The 18,808-nt window shown below is 40.6% G+C and overlaps 1 pseudogene; it reads left to right on the top strand.

Annotated features, from left to right (window-relative positions):
• LOC118902782 overlaps window positions 1-18,558 on the top strand; it is a 53,814-nt pseudogene extending 35,256 nt beyond the window's left edge.
• The last annotated feature ends 250 nt before the right edge of the window (window positions 18,559-18,808 follow it).

Below are 18,808 nucleotides of genomic sequence, written 5' to 3'. Positions count from 1 at the left end.
AGGCCCTGCACAAGTCACAATTATGTCTGATCCTCAGGGTCCTTATCTACAAAATGAGGATTTGGATGATTTCCAAGGTTCCTTTTAGCACTGAAAGCTTATTATATTATCCACAGATTTTTGTGATATTTCCTTTTACTTTAGTAGAGAGCATACACTTATTTCAACATTTACGGCATTTCCCATCAGTATATCTCCTTATCTAATTGTGTGCCTGGATAAAATTTTCATGAGTATATTTTTAGTTCCCCCTTCCATCTTGGGGTTGGAAGGGTTTGAAAAGTACTTGGGCAATTCAATCATTCAACAAACATTTATTGAGCACTTATTATGTGCCAGACCCTAGACTAGGGGCTTGGGAAAATAAAATGAAAGTGATTATAATACTGATGTTCCTAATTATTTCTCTACAAAAACACTGAATGAGAGACTTGGTCTCAGCCTCAACCCAAAGTACACATCTAGTCTAAGAAAATGTTTAATTCAAAAGATCACTATGTTATACCAGACCCAAGAAGAGGCTAAAAACTTTTGCTAAAATGGTATTGGCAATATACACCCTCTGGTCCATTTTAAAGAGATAGTGTGAAAGTGATCTGAGTTCTGAGAACTACTTAAATTAATTTATTAAGCTGTCTAGCCAGTGTCTGGTACAGTAGAGAAGAACTATGGTAATTTTTATCTTCCTACACCTCCTTCCTTTCTTTCCATCTCTTTTTCCCTAAAATTAATCTGACTTCTCTCTCACTCTTCCTACCCTAACTGTACTCAAAGGGTACACCATTGAAGCAGCAAAATCACCAGGCATCTTCTTCATTCCCACTTTCAATACTAGTGAAAGACAACTGCCTTCTTTGCTTCTAACCTAACCACATTCGCAACCTTTTGTTCAGTACATGCTTACACCAACATGACCTGGAAACCAAGTAGGTGAAAGGAAATCTGGTAGTATCCATAGTTTGCTGTGTATTAAGAAACCTGCAGAAGTCTGATATTACCCAGGAAGCCGAATAATTCACATTGACAGGAAAATTCTATATCTGCTGTTCTCCACTCCCTGACAAGGCTCAGTAAGATTGTATCTGTTGTGTGACCACAACATATTTACATAACAGATTTTTTCTCTGCTTTTGTGTTGCTCTAACTAATTGATTTAGAATGCAACTCTAATGTCCAGTGCCCCTCCCCCCAGGAACTAATTCTATTAGAATTCAAGTATAATGAAGACTCATTAGTAGCGGTGCATAAGTCATTAGAAAAGATAATTTACCACACAGAGAAAATAAATAATTAAATGGCTTTAAAACACAGTATTTGGCCATACTTATTTAATGAAATATATTCTAAGGACAAAAAGAAAAAAATCCCTTAACCTCTATTTAGTAATCTAATTGCTGGTAGTAATATTGGTGTAGTTATTTTTAACTATTCATATATGTAGTATGATAATGCTATAGAAAAGTATACTGCTGTTATTAAGAATCAAGTTTTCAGAAAAGAGCCAAATGTGTAATTTTTTAAGTAAAAACTCTACAAAGTTAAATTTGAATTGGAAATTTCAGAATGAACTCATGGGCTTTTTCAATGCACATTACTCAGCTCTTGTCTACTGAAAAGGCTTGAAAGCCACAACAGCCCAGTAATGAGCACCCCTATTGACCATATTTGGGACTCAAATATTACAAACCACTAAAAAGAACCAGGACTCCTTGGAGAAAAAGTGGATTCCAGGCCTAGGGCAGGAAATAATACAAGATGAGTTTGGAACACTTTGTTGCTCTAGAAAGCGAGGAAACCATCAAAGTTTAAAGGGACTTGTCAACAAGTCACAGAAACCAACTTAAGGGAACTCTCACTGGCCAGAAATGGGACAATGTGAACATCAAAGAGAATAATGATTGCAATTGGTTGAAATACAATGAATATATAAAAATCCATGGTGAAACTTTTTAAAAAGACCTTTGAAGAGAATAAATTTAGAATTTATCTTGCCTGTCTTAAAAAAAAAAGACTTTATTTTGGAATACCAAATAGCTCTAATTGATGAGAGAAAGCTCTTCTTTTAAGAAGAATTCCAACTAATAAATATAGCAGGAATTACAGCATTAGAAAATCACCATTTGCAACCCTTAATAGAATCATTGTTCAGGCAACCATCCATAGTTGGCAAAACAATTAGGTAAAAGGATAATGATAACCAGATATCCATGGGGTACCAAAGTAACACCTCACTGATTATGAGGGGGAACATGCAACTTTACAACAGAAGGATCAGATGATCACTCTTAGCATCCCTAAAACCAGAGGACAATATGTACATCCTGATATAATATGAAGTACCCAACTCCACCTATGACATATTCTTGTCAAAATGTTGAATCTGAACTTAAGACTTTAACTTCCAGTTTATGGAAAATTCAAGGGAAAGAAGAACAGGTTAAAAGCTACCATTCAGAAACAATCAGACAAATCAGAATGAGGGTTATTCTCCATGACAACTAACCTGGACTTTTCAACAAGTCAATGACATGAGTAAAAAGGGTAGGTAAGGATACTGTTAAAGATTTTAAAGGACTCAAGAGACATAACAATCAGATGTGTGTGCCTTATTTGCATTCTACCTCAAACAAACCAATTGCTGAAATAAAAAAGGACATTTTTGAGAAATTCAAACATGGACTGGATATTAAATGATGCTAAGGAAATATTGCTAATTTGGGGGGGGGGCTGTAATGCCATTATATATGCCATTATTATGTGATACAGTGGTTCAGAAGATATTCTTGGGACTTCCCCGGTGGCACAGTGGTTAAGAATCCACCTGTCGATGCAGGGGACACGGGTTCGAGCCCTAGTCCGGGAAGATCCCACATGCCACAGAGCAACTAAGGCCATGCGCCACAACTACTGAGCCTGCACTCTAGAGCCCGCGAGCCACAACTACTGAAGCCCACGTGCTACTACTACTGAAGCCCGCGCCTAGAGCCCGGGCTCCACAACAAGAGAAGCCACCGCAGTGAGAAGCCCATGCACCACAACGAAGAGTAGCCCCAGCTCGCTGCAACTAGAGAAAGCCTGTGCACAGCAACGAAGACCCAATGCAGCCAAAAATTAATTAATTAATTAATTTTTTAAAAAGAAGAAGATATTCTTGTTTTTAAAGATATATAAATACATTTAGGGTTTCCCTGGTGGCACAGTGGTTAAGAATCCGCCTGCCAATGCAGAGGACATGGGTTCGAGCCCTTGTCCGGGACGATCCCACATGCCGCGGAGCAACTAAGCCCCTGCGTCACAACTACTGAGCCTGCGCTCTAGAGCCCAGGCTCCACAAGAAGAGAAGCCACCCCAGTGAGAAGCCAGTGCTCTACAATGAAGAGTAGCCCCCCGCTGGCCACAACTAGAGAAAGCCCGGGTGCAGCAATGAAGACCCAGTGCAGCCAAAAATAAATAAATAAATACATTTATAAATACATTTAAATATTTAGGGGCAAAAAATATCAGATTGTCCAGGTTTTGCTTTAAAATTCTTCAGCCAAAAAAAAAGAAGCAGCAGCAAATGTGGCAATGTTAATAATTGTTTAAGGTGAGTATACAGAGCTTCATTATACTATTTTTCAACTTCTATATCTTCGAATTTTTCATACATAAAAATTTAAGAATAAAGTTTCTTAAAATATGATGAAAAACAAAGCCCCTTGCCTCCTGGAGACTACTTTATGATGACTACAATTATTTTGGGTATAGAAAATGACTGCTGGCTTTCAGAATCTCTCTACAAACATCTGAAGTCTTAATTCCCTGGTGAATATTTTGGTATTCCCTGTAGTTGTTTTTCCCAAATTTGACATTATGCTTCTTATGAAATCTTCCTTGCCCTAAGACCCACATCAAGTTCCACTTCCTTCACTAAATCTATTCATTCATTCAATGAACAACTATTGGGTGACTTCAATGTGCTGGATCCTGCTTTAGACACAGGAGATATATTATAGAAGCAATAAAGACAAGCTCTTGACAAGTTCTCTGTGACAGAGACAAGTAAACAGGAAATTACAGTGCACAGAGAAGCAAGCTATGATAGGGAAGCTGGAGAGTACCACAGGAGAGGGACCTACCCCAGTCTGGAAGGAGTGACTTGCGCACTGAGACCTGAAGATCCAGTAGGAATGAGCTAGGGGTCGGGAGACCAAGCGTAGTCCAGGCATAGGGAACAGCAAGTGCAAAAGAACAGCAGTAAATGAAAACAAGCCATGTTCTTAAAACTTGTGATAGTTAATTTTATGTGTCCACTTGATTGGGCCATGAGGTGCCCAGATATTTGGCCAAACATTACTGTGTTTGTGAGGGTGTTTCTAGATGAGATTGACATTTGAATTGATAGACTGAGTAAAGCAGACTGCTCTCCCTAATGTGTGAGAGCCTCATCCAATCAACTGAAGACCTAAATAGAACAGAAAAGGCTGAGTAAAAGAGAATTTCACTTGCCTTACGTTTTGAGCTGGGACATTAGTCTTTTCCTGCCCTCAGACTGGAACTTTCACTATCAGCTATCCTAGTTCCCCAGCCTTTGATTCAGACTGAAACTGTAGCACTGTTTCTCCTGGATCTCCAGCTTGATGACTGCAGCTGTGAGGACTTCTCAGCTTCTATAATTATGTGAGCCAATTCATCATCATCATCATCAAAATTTATTATATATATATATATATATTTATATATATATTTATATATATATATACACACATACATACACAGTTGACCCTTGAACAACATGAGTTTGAACAGCATGGGTCCACTTATATGGGGATTTTTTTCAATGAATACTATAGCACTAAACAGTCCGAGGTTGCTTGAATTGGGGATTTGGCACTGAGGATACAGGGGACTGACTGTGAAGTTGTACTTGGATTTTTGACTGTGCAAGGGTTGGCGCCCCTAACTCCGCATTGTTCAAGGTCAACTGTATGTTGCATGTATGTGTGTCTATATAAAAATAAATGTGTGTGAGTATGTGCGTATACATATTTGGTTCTGTTTCTCTGGAGAACGCTGACTAATACAGAACTAAAAAAAAACTTAGTAGAGCTAGCACATGAAATGTATGTTTGGGAATGAGAAAGGTAGAGGGAAAGAGACTAGGTTGGAGAATTAAGCAGAGTTCATATACTGAACACTTTATCTCAAAGGGAATGTGAAACCATGGGAGGATTTGCATTTAAGAAAAGGACACGTTGGCTGTTTTATGAAGAGTAAATTGGAGGGGGCAAGACAAGAGTCAGGGAGACCAGTTAAGAGGTTGTTGCCATATCCCAGCCAATAGGCTCTCTCCATAGCACCCACATCAAGACATTTTGAGGCTCCTTCATGGCCTTCATCCCTTCTGCCTTGAAGCATAGATATTTATGCGCATGCTTTCTCTCTTCTTCCAGAACAATCTCCTTAAGGGTGGGAACAAAGTCACATAGCCTGATAATAACAGCTAGCACTTAACACTTAGGATATACTAAGCACACTGTATACATAACATCTAATTCCACAATAACCATGCAAGATAGCTATTATCCCCCGTTTATCAATGAAGAAGCTCAAATTCAGAAATATTTGCCAAATAAGTATATGCACCAGTCCACACAACTGGTAAATGGTGGCACTTGGATTCCCACCCAGGTCAGCCCTGCTCCAGATCTCTCCAAGCTCCTGTAGTGATCAATAAACACACATACAGCTGAGTTGCAAGATGTCTGAGTCCAATCTTATCAAACTACAGATTTTTCTTTTGATGCGTGTTTGCCTACAGAGGGTGGAAAAATAAGTTACCCATATTTCAGGGTTGTTTTTTTTTCTAGAGTACTCTATACCAGGGGGCGTTTTATTCTCACAGTGAATGTGAAAGTGCAATTTGAGGATTTTCGATACAATAGCATAAGTACTGAATGGACTTGACCGGCAATGTCGGAAGAAGAGGAAGAGGATGCTGGAACCAAAGAGGAAAGTCAAGGCCAGCCAAGAGCATCAGTGGCAGGCTCTATGCAGTTCCAGGAAACATTAAAGGCTGGCATCACTCCCCGCTTAATCCATAATGTGACTGAGCCACAACCCCAGTGATTTTGAGGAAAAAGAATCAGCAGAATTTTGCAGCTTTAATAGAATGTATAAGCAACTAAAAGTTTCAGCGAAGCCTTCACTTCATTACCTCAGCAGTCATACCCTGACCTTGTGGCCGCTCTTTGTGAAAAACCCTTTTATGTTTTTTCACATAAGTGGAATTAACACTTATATGGGGATTTTTTCCCTCCATGGCATGAACTCATGGTAGACGAATGCTTCAGTAGATTACAAGTAGTTTTTCAATGTCACATTTCTATAACAGTGTTACGGAACAAAACTAATTGTCATCCGGATTGGAGGCAATTCTATTCACAGCAAGATAAATTGGATTTCTAAACTGTGATTTCCATTGTGTTACCTCTATGTATCATGAAAGTTATCCTGATGTGCCCAGCAGTCAGGCTACTTACTTATACAGTGAGGTCCAGCTTTATGCTGAATTCATCATCTTTCGCTTCCCGAGGGAGGACAGAAGCACAACGGAAGCATAATTTTAGACCACCATCTAATGGAAGGGGTTAATGAGGATATACTACTCTAAATATCAGTATGAACATTCAAAGACTAGAAGAAAACAGTCCATTCCCTAAGAAGATTAGACATCACTGTGAATTATCCAATTTATCACTGTGGAGTTTTGTGTGTATGTAAAGCCCTCTCTCTCTCTCTCTCTCTCCTTTTTTAATAATACTTTTTAGATATATGCAAACAGTATAACTATTTCAGAATGCAAATCGCCATCAATAAAAACGTCCCATCTTGCAATTTGTAAATTTGGACTCCACTAATCTTTTAATATATTGGGCAATGTCTTGGGTGGCATTTTCACAACCTATAAAAAAAATAGGGCTTCCCTGGTGGCGCAGTGGTTAGGAATCTGCCTGCCAATGTAGGCGACACGGGTTCGTGCCCCGGTCCGGGAAGATCCCACATGCCGCGGAGCGGCTAGGCCCGTGTGCCACAAATACTGAGCCTGCGCGTCTGGAGCCCGTGCTCCGCAACAAGAGAAGCCGCGACAGTGAGAGGCCCGCGCACTGCGATGAAGAGTGGCCCCCACTCGCCACAACTGGAGAAAGCCCTTGCACAGAAACGAAGACCCAACACAGCCAAAAATAAATAATTAATTTAAAAAAAAAAAAAAAAAAAAAAAAAAAAAAAAAAAAAAAAAAAAAAAATAAGATTTTCTAAGTGAATTAAAAGATTAAAAATATTATGGAAAACAAGATGGATAGTGCAAATGTTCATACTGTTGTAATCAAAAGGCAAACAGGAGGTAGTAAAGCTTAGGACCACGGACTTTATAGAGTCAGTCCTTCTGGGTTCAAATCTTGTCTCACCATTGTTGTGATCTGGACAAATTACTTAACCTTACTGTGCCTCCATTTTCCTATCTGTAAAATGCAGATCATAATAATACACACTTCACAGTAGATTGCCATGAAGATTAGAGTTAACAATATACTTAGAGAAGTTCCTGGCACACACTAAATACTCAGTGGTACAACTTATTATTACTATTAGTATTATAATCTGAAAGCATCCTTTTTTTAAAACGAATAAGTTATGAACTACTCATAGTTCTATCTCGATCACTGCAGCAGATTTCCTTACAATCTCTAGCAGGCAGTATCATGTTGCCTCATTCACATTACTAAGTATTTTTGAAAATAAGAACACTGCAGTCCTAAAAAAAAAAAAAATTCTAGATTTCAGTTTTCCCCACTTATTTTCTATTGGTGGTATTCTTCCATATTTAAAGTAAACCTAAGCTACCCAGCAAATACCTGGGCCTTGTTCCTTTATGTCCTGTCAAATCCTTACAGGATCTTGGAAAATATGACTACCTGCAACATTCCCCACTATGAGGACACAAGATAAAATTCCTTTGTTTTTGGCATGGATCATTTATGTATATGGTAAATCATACTTATGTTTTATTTGCTAAATGCTAAAGGGAAAGGAGACATTAGATCCTAAAGTGTTTCAGAAAGAGGTAAAATAAAAAAGAGAATGCAAAAAAGTAACATTTTCCTAGTTCACTTGGATTAAATAGAATCTATAAATACACAAGGTGAGGTTTTCACAAGCAGCAAGTTAAAGAAGCTATATCCATCTTTTATCGATGCAAAACTGCCAAATGATTTTTCCTAAAATTTAAATGTTTCTATCTAACAAAACTGATTTTCTTGGATCCAAGGAGGGTGCATTATTCATCCAGGTAGTATCTAGCAAATATAGAGTGTACAATAATTATTGACCTAAATAAATTTGAATGAGCACATAGCACAGCACTGGGCTCAAGGGAGGCACTCAAATATTTTTCGAATGAATGAACCAGAGGAAGATTGATGGAAACTGCTTCCAGGTGACCTGTCTTGCAGGTTGTAATCAAGATTAAGAAAGAAATATAGGAGGGCAGAATGGATACCATCCCAAAATAATACACACACGTACGTATCTAACATATGCATTCACATACACAAACTGAAGCAATCTCAATAATTAACATTCAAAAGTAACAGGAACTTAAACTACAGAAGAAAGACCAGCAATTCATACAGATAATGACAATATTAAGCAAATTGCCTTGGATCTAACCCACCATTTAAAATAGCCTTGATCAGTTCTCGAGGCAGAAAATTTCCCCAATTTATATAGTTTGGGCTTTAAATCTGAAAAAAGGAAAGAAAGTTTCTGAAATGTCTGAGATCTAAACTCCTGTATCCCCTCTCAACAAATTCAACTCTAGGGCAACCGTGTGTCAGCGTCATTCGCCATCACTGGACCTGAGAGCTGAGTTTGGTCCTCCCATTTGACTTTTTTTTTTTTTTTTTAACATCTTTACTGGAGTATAATTGCTTTACAAAGGTGTATTAGTTTCTGCTTTATAACTAAGTGAATCAGCTATACATATACATATATCCCCATAACTCTTCCCTCTTGCATCTCCCTCCCTCCCACCCTCCCTATCCCACCCCTCTAGGTGGTCAAAAAGCACCGAGCTGATCACCCTATGCTATGCGGCTGATTCCCACTAGTTATCAGTTTTACATTTGGTAGTGTATACATGTCCATGTCACTCTCTCACTTTCTCCCTGCTCACCCTTCCCCCTCCCCGTGTCCTCAAGTCCATTCTCTAGTAGGTCTGCGGCTTTATTCCCATCCTGCCCCTAGGCTCTTCATGACCTTTTTTTTTAGATTCCATATATATGTGTTAGCATATGGTATTTGTTTTTCTCTTTCTGACTTACTTCACTCTGTATGACAGACTCTAGGTCCATCCACCTCACTACAAATAACTCAATTTCATTTCTTTTTATGGCTGAGTAATATTTCATTGTATATATGTGCCACATCTTCTTTACCCATTCATCTGTCAATGGACACTTAGGTTGCTTCCATGTCCTGGCTATTGTAAGTAGAGCTGCAATGAACATTGTGGTACATGACTCTTTTTGAATTATGGTTTTCTCAGGGTATATGCCCAGTAGTGGGATTGCTGGGTCGTATGGTAGTTCTATTTTTAGTTTTTTAAGGAACCTCCATACTGTTCTCCATAGTGGCTGTATCAATTTACATTCCCACCAACAGTGCAAGAGGGTTCCCTTTTCTCCACACCCTCTCCAGCATTTATTGTTTCTAGATTTTTTGATGATGGCCATTCAGACTGGTGTGAGATGATGTCTCATTGTAGTTTTGATGTGCATTTCTCTAATGATTAATGATGTTGAGCATTCTTTCATGTGTTTGTTGGCAATCTGTATATCTTCTTTGGAGAAATGTCTATTTAGGTCTTCTGCCCATTTTTGGATTGGGTTGTTTGTTTTTTTGATATTGAGCTCCATGAGCTGCTTGTATATTTTGGAGATTAATCCTTTGTCAGTTGCTTCATTTGCAAATATTTTCTCCCATTCTGAGGGTTGTCTTTTCATCTTGTTTATGGGTTCCTTTGCTGTGCAAAAGCTTTTAAGTTTCATTAGGTCCCATTTGTTTATTTTTGTTTTTATTTCCATTTCTCTAGGAGATGGGTCAAAAAGGATCGTGCTGTGATTGATGTCATAGAGTGTTCTGCCTATGTTTTCCTCTAAGAGTTTGATAGTGTCTGGCCTTACATTTAGGTGTTTAATCCATTTTGAGTTTATTTTTGTGTATGGTCTTAGGGAATGTTCTAATTTCATTCTTTTACATGTAGCTGTCCAGTTTTCCCAGCACCACTTATTGAAGAGAATGTCTTTTCTCCATTGTATATCTTTGCCTCCTTTGTCATAGATTAGTTGACCATAGGTGCGTGGGTTTATCTATGGGCTTTCTATCTTGTTCCATTGATTATGTTTCTGTTTTTGTGCCAGTACCATATTGTCTTGATTACTGTAGCTTTGTAGTATAGTCTGAAGTCAGGGAGCCTGATTCCTCCAGCTCAGTTTTTCTTTCTCAAGACTGCTTTGGCTATTCGGGGTCTTTTGTGTTTCCCTACAAGTTGTGAGATTTTTTTGTTCTAGTTCTGTGAAAAATGCCAGTGGTATTTTGATAGGGCTTGCATTGAATCTGTAGATTGCTTTGAGTAGTATAGTCATTTTCACAATGTTGATTCTTCCAATCCAAGAAAATTGTATATCTCTCCATCTATTTGTATCATCTTTAATTTCTTTCATCAGTGTCTTATAGTTTTCTGCATACAGGTCTTCCGTCTCCTTAGGTAGGTTTATTCCTAGATATTTTATTCTTTTTGTTGCATTGGTAAATGGGAGTGTTTCCTTAATTCCACTTTCAGATTTTTCATCATTAGTGTATAGGAATGCAAGAGATTTCTATACATTAATTTTATATCCTGCTACTTTACCAAATTCATTGATTAGCTCTAGTAGTTTTCTGGTAGCATCTTTAGGGTTCTCTATGTATAGTGTTATGTCATCTGCAAACAGTGACAGTTTTACTTCTTCTTTTCCAATTTGGATTCCTTTTATTTCTTTTTCTTCTCTGATTGCTGTGGCTAACACTTCCAAAACTATGTTGAATAATAGTGGTGAGAGTGGGCAACCTTGTCTTGTTCCTGATCTTAGTGGAAATGGTTTCAGTTTTTCACCATTGAGGAGGATGTTGGCTGTGGGTTTGTCATATATGGCCTTTATTCTGTTGAGGTAAGTTCCCTCTATGCCTACTTTCTGGAGGGTTTTTATCATAAATCGGTGTTGAATTTTGTCAAAAATTTTTCTGCATCTATTGAGACGATCATATGGTTTTTATTCTTCAATTTGTTAATATGGTGTATCACATTGATTGATTTGCATATATTGAAGAATCCTGCATTCCTGGGATAAACCCCACTTGATTGTGGTGTATCCTTTTAATGTGCTGTTGGATTCTGTTTGCTAGTATTTTGTTGAGGATTTTTACATCTATGTTCACCAGTGATATTGGCCTGTAGTTTTCCTTCTTTGTAACATCTTTGTCTGGTTTTGGTATCAGGGTGGTGGTGGCCTTGTAGAATGAGTTTGGGAGTGTCCTCCCTCTGCTATATTTTGGAAGAGTTTGAGAAGGATAGGTGTTAGCTCTTCTCTAAATATTTGATAGAATTCGCCTGTGAAGCCATCTGGTCCTGGGCTTTTGTTTGTTGGAATATTTTTAATCACAATTTCAATTTCAGTGCTTGTGATTGGTCTGTTCATATTTTCTATTTCTTCCTCGTTCAGTCTCAGAAGGTTGTGCATTTCTAAGAATTTGTCCATTTCTTCCAGGTTGTGCATCTTATTGGCACGGAGTTGCTTGTAGTAATCTCTCATGATCCTTTGAATTTCTGCAGCATCAGTTGTTACTTCTCTTTTTTCATTTCTAATTCTATTGATTTGAGTCTTCTCCCTTTTTTTCTTGATGAGTCTGCCTAATGGTTTATCAATTTTGTTTATCTTCTCAAAGAACCAGCTTTTAGATTTATTGATCTTTGCTATTTTTCCTTCATTTCTTTTTCATTTATTTTTTTTTAAAGGAATTCCTTTATTTTTATTATTTATTTATTTTTAGCTGTGTTGGGTCTTCGTTTCTGTGCAAGGGCTTTCTCTAGTTGTGGCAAGCGGGGGCCACTCTTCATTGCGGTGCGCGGGCCTCTCACTATCGCGGCCTCTCTTGTTGCAGGCTCCAGACGCGCAGGCTCAGTAGTTGTGGCTCACGGGCATAGTTGCTCCGCGGCATGTGGGATCTTCCCAGACCAGGGCTCAAACCCGTGTCCCCTGCATTGGCAGGCAGATTCTCAACCACTGCGCCACCAGGGAAGCCCTTCATTTATTTTTGATCTGATATTTATGATTTCTTTCCTTCTGTTAACTTTGGGGGTTTTTGATCTTCTTTCTCAAATTTCTTTACGTGTAAGGTTAGGTTGTTTATTTGAGATGTTCCTTGTTTCTTAAGGTAGGATTGTATTGCTGTAAACTTCCCTCTTAGAAGTGCTTTTGCTGCATCCCATAGGTTTTAGGTCATCGTGTTTTCATTGTCATTTGTTTCTAGGTATTTTTTGATTTCCTCTTTGATTTATTCAGTGAAATCTTGGTTATTAAGCAGTGTATTGTTTAGCCTCCATGTGTTTGTATTTTTTACAGATTTTTTCCTGTAATTGATATCTAGTCTCATAGCATTGTGGTCGGAAAATATGCTTGATACGATTTCAATTTTCTTAAAGTTACCGAGGCTTGATCTGTGACCAAAGATATGATCTATCCTGGAGAATGTTCCATGAGCACTTGAGAAGAAAGTGTATTCTGTTGTTTTTGGATGGAATGTGCTATAAATATCAATTAAGTCCATCTTGTTTAATGTATCATTTAAAGCTTGAGTTTCCTTATTTATTTTCATTTTGGATGATCTGTCCATTGGTGAAAGTGGGGTTTTAAAGTTTCCTACTATGATTGTGTTACTGTCGATTTCCCCTTTTATGGCTGTTAGTATTTGCCTTATGTATTGAGGTGCTCCTATGTTGGGTGCATAAATATTTACAATTGTTATATCTTCTTCTTGGATTGATCCTTTAATCATTATGTAGTGTCCTTCTTTGTCTCTTGTAATAGTATTTGTTTTAAAGTCTATTTTGTCTGATATGAGAATTCCTACTCCAGCTTTCTTTTGATTTCCATTTGCATGGAGTATCTTTTTCCATCCCCTCACTTTCAGTCTGTAATGTGTCCCTAGGCCTGAAGTGTGTCTCTTGTAGACAGCATATATACAGGTCTTGTTTTTGTATCCATTCAGCTAGTCTATGTCTTTTGGTGGGAGCATTTAATACATTTACATTTAAGGTAATTATCGATATGTATGTTCCTGTTACCATTTTCTTAATTGTTTGGGGTTTGTTTTTGTAGGTCTTTTCCTTCTCTTGTGTTTCCTGCCTAGAGAAGTTCCTTTAGCATTTGTTGTAAAGCTGGTTTGGTGCTGCTGAATTCTCTTAACTTTTGCTTGTCTGTAGGGTTTTAATTTCTCCATCAAATCTGAATGAGATCCTTGCTGGGTAGAGTAACCTTGGCTGTAGGTTTTTCCCTTTCATCACTTTAAATATGTCCTGCCACTCCCTTCTGGCTTGCAGAGTTTCTGCTGAAAGATCAGCTGTTAACCTTATGGGGATTCCCTTGTATGCTATTTGTTGTTTTTCCCTTGTTCCTTTTAATATTTTTTCTTTGTGTTTAATTTTTGATAATTTGATTAATATGTGTCTTGGAGTGTTTCTCCTTGGATTTATCCTGTATGGGACTCTCTGCACTTCCTGGACTTGATTAACTATTTCCTTTCCCATATTAGGGAAGTTTTCAACTACAGTGTCTTCAAGTATTTTCTCAGTCCCTTTCTTTTTCTCTTCTTCTTCTGGGACCCCTATAATTCAAATGTTGGTGCATTTAATGTTGTCCCGGAGGTCTCTGAGACTGCCCTCAATTCTTTTCATTCTTTTTTCTTTATTCTGCTCTGCCATTGTTATTTCCACTATTTTATCTTCCAGGTCACTTATCCGTTCTTCTGCCTCAGTTATTCTGCTATTGATTCCTTCTAGAGAACATTTAATTGCATTTATTGTGCTGTTCATCATTGTTTGTTTGCTCTTTAGTTCTTCTAGGTCTTTGTTAAACGTTTCTTGTATTTTCTCCATTATATTTCAGAGATTTTGGATCATCTTTACTATCATTATGCTGAATTCTTTTTCAGGTAGACTGCCTATTTCCTCTTCATGTTTTTGGTCTGGTTGATTTTTACCTTGCTCCTTCACCTGCTGTGTTCGTCTCTGTCTTCTCATTTTGCTTAACTTACTGTGTTTGGTCACTTTTCATAGGCTTCAGGTTCGTAGTTCCCATTGTTTTTGGTGTCTGCCCCCATTGGCTAAGGTTGGTTCAGCGGGTTGTGTAGGCTTCCTGGTGGAGGGGACTAGTGCCTGTGTTCTGGTGGATGAGGCTGGATCCTGTCTTTCTGGTGGGCAGGTCCACATCTGGTGGTGTGTTTTGGGGTGTCTGTGACCTTATTATGATTTTAGGCAGCCTCTCTGCTAATGGGTGTGGTTGTGTTCCTGTCTTGCTAGTTGTTTGGCATAGGGTGTCCAGCACTGGAGCTTGCTGGTCACTGAGTGGAGGTGGATCTTGGCCTTGAGATGGAGATCTCTGGTAGATTTCGCTGTTTGATATTACGTGGAACTGGTAGGTCACTTGTGGACCAGTGTCCTAAACTCGGCTCTCCCACCTCAGAGGCACAGGCTTGATGCCAGGTTGAAGCACCAAGACCCTGTCATCCATACAGAAAAAGAGAAAAAGGGAAAAATATATATATATATCGTTGCTCCAAAAGTCCACTGCCTCAATTTGGAATGATTCGTTGTCTATTCAGGTATTCCACAGATGCAGGGTACACCAAGTTGATTGTGGAGCTTTAATCCGCTGCTCCTGAGGCTGCTGGGAGAGAGTTCCCTTTCTCTTCTTTGTTCGCACAGCTCCTGGAGTTCAGCTTTGGATTTGGCCCCGCCTCTGCGTGTAGGTCGCCTCAGGGCATCTGTTCCCGCTCAGACAGGACAGGGTTAAAGGAGCAGCTGCTTCGGGGGGCTCTGGCTCACTCAGGCCGGGGGGAGGGAGGGGTACGGATGCGGGGCGAGCCTGCGGCGGCAGAGGCCAGCGTGACGTTGCAGCAGCCTGAGACGCGCAGTGCGTTCTCCCGGGGAAGTTGTCCCTGGATCACGGGACCTGGCAGTGGTGGGCTGCACAGGCTCCCGGGAGGGGCGGTGTGGAGAGTGACCTGTGCTCGCTCACAGGCTTCCTGGTGGCGGCAGCAGCAGCCTTAGCATCTCAGGCCCGTCTCTGGTGTCCGCGCTGATAGCCGCGGCTCGCGCCGGTCTCTGGAGCTCGTTTAAGCGGCGCTCTTAATCCCCTCTCCTCGCGCACCAGGAAACAAAGAGGCAAGAAAAAGTCTCTTGCCTCTTCAGCAGCTGCAGACTTTTTCCCGGACTCCCTCCCGGCTAGCTGTGGTGCGCTAACCCCTTCAGGCTGTGTTCACGCCGCCAACCCCAGTCCTCTCCCTGCGATCCGACCGAAGCCCGAGCCTCAGCTCCCAGCCCCGCCCGTCCCGGCGGCTGAGCAGACAAGCCTCTCGGGCTGGTGAGTGCTGGTCGGCGCCGAGCCTCTGTGCCGGAATCTCTCCGCTTTGCCCTCCGCACCCCTGTTGCTGCGCTCTCCCTGTGGCTCCAAAGCTTCCCCCCATCACCCCCACCCCCATCTCCACCCGCGAAGGGGCTTCCTAGTGTGTGGAAACCTTTCCTCCTTCACAGCTCCCTCCCACTGGTGCAGGTCCCGTCCCTATTCTTTGTCTCTGTTTTTTTTTTCTTTTGCCCTACCCAGGTACGTGGGGAGTTTCTTGCCTTTTGGGAGGTCTGAGGTCTTCTGCCAGCGCTCAGTAGGTGTTCTGCAGGGGTTGTTCCACATGTAGAGGTATTTCTGATGTATTTGTGGGGAGGAAGGCGATCTCCACGTCTTACTGTTCCGCCATCTTGAAGCTCCTCTCCCACGTGACTTTATTATTCCGAAGATTTTCAAGACATTTGAAAGCCCCTCAAACTCTCGTATTCTTCTCAGCCCCTGCCCAGTCCAGCCAAGATGGCAGACAGTTTCCAGAACGGTTATGTCAAGGATTGAAATGAGGGATTATCTCTTTCTACTAAGACTAGTGTATCCATCTTATGGAAGATGATAAATAGAAAGGGATAACCTATATTTTAATCAAGGGTGCTGCTCTCCATAGTAGAAATATGCATGAAATTTCCCCCAAATTTTATTTCATATGCCATCATTTCTCAACACTGATTTCTGTTCATAAATCAGCTTCACTGGGAAATGTCCATTTAGGATAGTATATTTAGGCATTCCAAATAGCCCAAAGAGAAGCCATTTACACATTCTGCTGTAGCCCCAAGTAAGGTCAGTTCCACTGAGGCATATTGTAAAATTTAAAAAACATTTAAAAGGCATTGAAAAAAGTTCATAATCAGAGGAGATAATACGTACATTCACAGAGGAGATGTAAATGTTACACTGAGATTTGTCAATTTGTCAAGGAAAATAACTCAGGGCCAGAAGGAAGAAATTCTTATCTGCTAAGGCTGACCAAAGTAAGGGGAAGCAGCCCAGCCTACCTCTGCCAACAGTGCTTTGCCCACGGCAATTAAAAACTCTGGGTGGAATACTGAAAACATCTTTTTTTAAGGCATTTATGGGCTCACCAAGAAAATTAAGAATCCTCAAAACCCAAAAATCAAGAGAAAGCGGAAACACAGGGAAGTAGAGCCCCAAAGTTGACATTTACTCTGAGGGCATTTGCCCAGCTCCAGAGTCCTTGAACTTCATTTTCTGACCTTAAAGATCATAAGGGTCAATCTAAAGTCGGACGTCCTATAGGAGATCCCCTCCCTCCATAAAGTGGAACCACAAAAAGCCACGCTCACAATGTCAGGGTGAACAAGAAATCAGCCAGCCACAGCCAAAGGAGGCAGCAAATAAAATTGCCTGCCCAGCCCTAAATGTTGTCACTAGATAGAGGGGGGAAAAAATCTCCCTCGAGAATTCTTAACACAAGCTGATTCTTTCGAAAGTTTGTAGCCCAAACACATAATACCGTGGACTGAGAAACCTTAAAGAAATACTTCAGGATAAAGCGGTCCCACATTGGTAATGCCCCAGACATTTGGCAGAAACAAATGAAAATCCTAAAAGAACCCACCTTCAACGTAGGCCTCAAAAATTCCCATGGGTAAAAATTATGAAGTCAGAGTCAAAACTCCCAAACCGCGGGAAGGATTTAACTCACCGTGAAAGAGTCAGCAGAAACAGCAGATGACATGAACTAACCTATAAACTTCAGATATTGGAAGAAACCTACAAGTATGTTTACTATGTTTAAGAAATAAAAGGGGAGATTGAAACTGTGACTAAGAAGAAAAAGACTTTAGTGGTCACAGGAAGAGCCGGGGTCTCCTGAGAGACGGCGGGAAAAGAGGCACCGGAAGGGGCAGGGCCACCTCGCCCGCCGCTGTCGCTGTCGGTCCCGGCATCCCCCAGGCTCCGAGTTGCTGCCATCCCCACCCCCAGGGAGCTGCAGTACCGGGGTCAGATTTAGCACATCCTCCGCTGCGGCTTCGGAAGGATGACCACGCCCGCACCGGCTCCCTGACGATGCTCCTCTCACAGGCGCACGACAGCCTGAGAGATGAATTTCGTCTGCTGACAGAAAAGTGTTTTCTGGAAGGGTTTTTGGGACGAGCTGTGGTTGATCAAGGGCTCCACAAATGCTAAGGAGCTGTCTTCCAAGGGAGTGAAAATCTGGGATGCCCACAGGTCCCGAGACTTCTTGGACAGCCTGGTACTCTCCACCAGAGAAGAAGGGGATTTAGGCCCAGTTTATAGCTTTCAGTGGAGGCCTTTGGTGGCTGAATACAAAGATGTGGATTTAAATGTATTCACGTCAAGGAGTAGACCAACTGCAAAAGGTGATTGACACAATCAAAACCAACCCTGAAGACAGAAGAATCATTCTATGTGCTTGGAATCAAAAGATCTTCCTCTCATACCCTGCCACCCTGCCCCTGTGCCATGCCCTTTGCCACTTCTACGTGGTGAACCATGAGCTGTCCTGCAGCTGTACCAGAGGTCAGGAGACAGGGGCCTGGGTGTGTCCTTCAACGTCGCCAGCTATGCCCTGCTCACCTACATGATCGCACACATCACAGGCCTGAAGCCAGGTGACTCTGTACACACTTTGGGAGATGCACACATTTACCTGGATCACATTGAGCTGCTGAAAATGCAGCTTCAGGGAGAACCAAGGCCTTTCCTAAAGCTCAAAATCCTTGGAAAAGTTGAGAAAATCGATGACTTCAAGGCTGAAGACTTTCAGATTGAAGGCTACAGTCCCCATCCCACTATCAAAATGGAAATGGCTGTTTAGAGTGCTATTTTTTTTTTATTGAGGTATAGTTGATTTGCAGTGTTTGAGGTGTACAGCAGGGTGATTTGGTTGTGTATACTTTTTCAGATTCTTTTCCATTGAAGGTTGTTGCAGGATGTTGAATATGGTTCCCTATGCTGTGCAGTGAGCCCTTGTTGTTTATCTATGTTGTATATAGTGGTTTGTATCTGTTGGTCCCAAATTCCTAATTTATCCCTCCCCCACCTTTCCCCTTTGGTAACCATAAATT

Source organism: Balaenoptera musculus, chromosome 10 (genome assembly GCF_009873245.2).
Source record: "Balaenoptera musculus isolate JJ_BM4_2016_0621 chromosome 10, mBalMus1.pri.v3, whole genome shotgun sequence".
In the NCBI taxonomy this organism is placed as follows: domain Eukaryota; kingdom Metazoa; phylum Chordata; class Mammalia; order Artiodactyla; family Balaenopteridae; genus Balaenoptera; species Balaenoptera musculus.
This window is presented reverse-complemented; position numbering and strand designations above follow the sequence as displayed.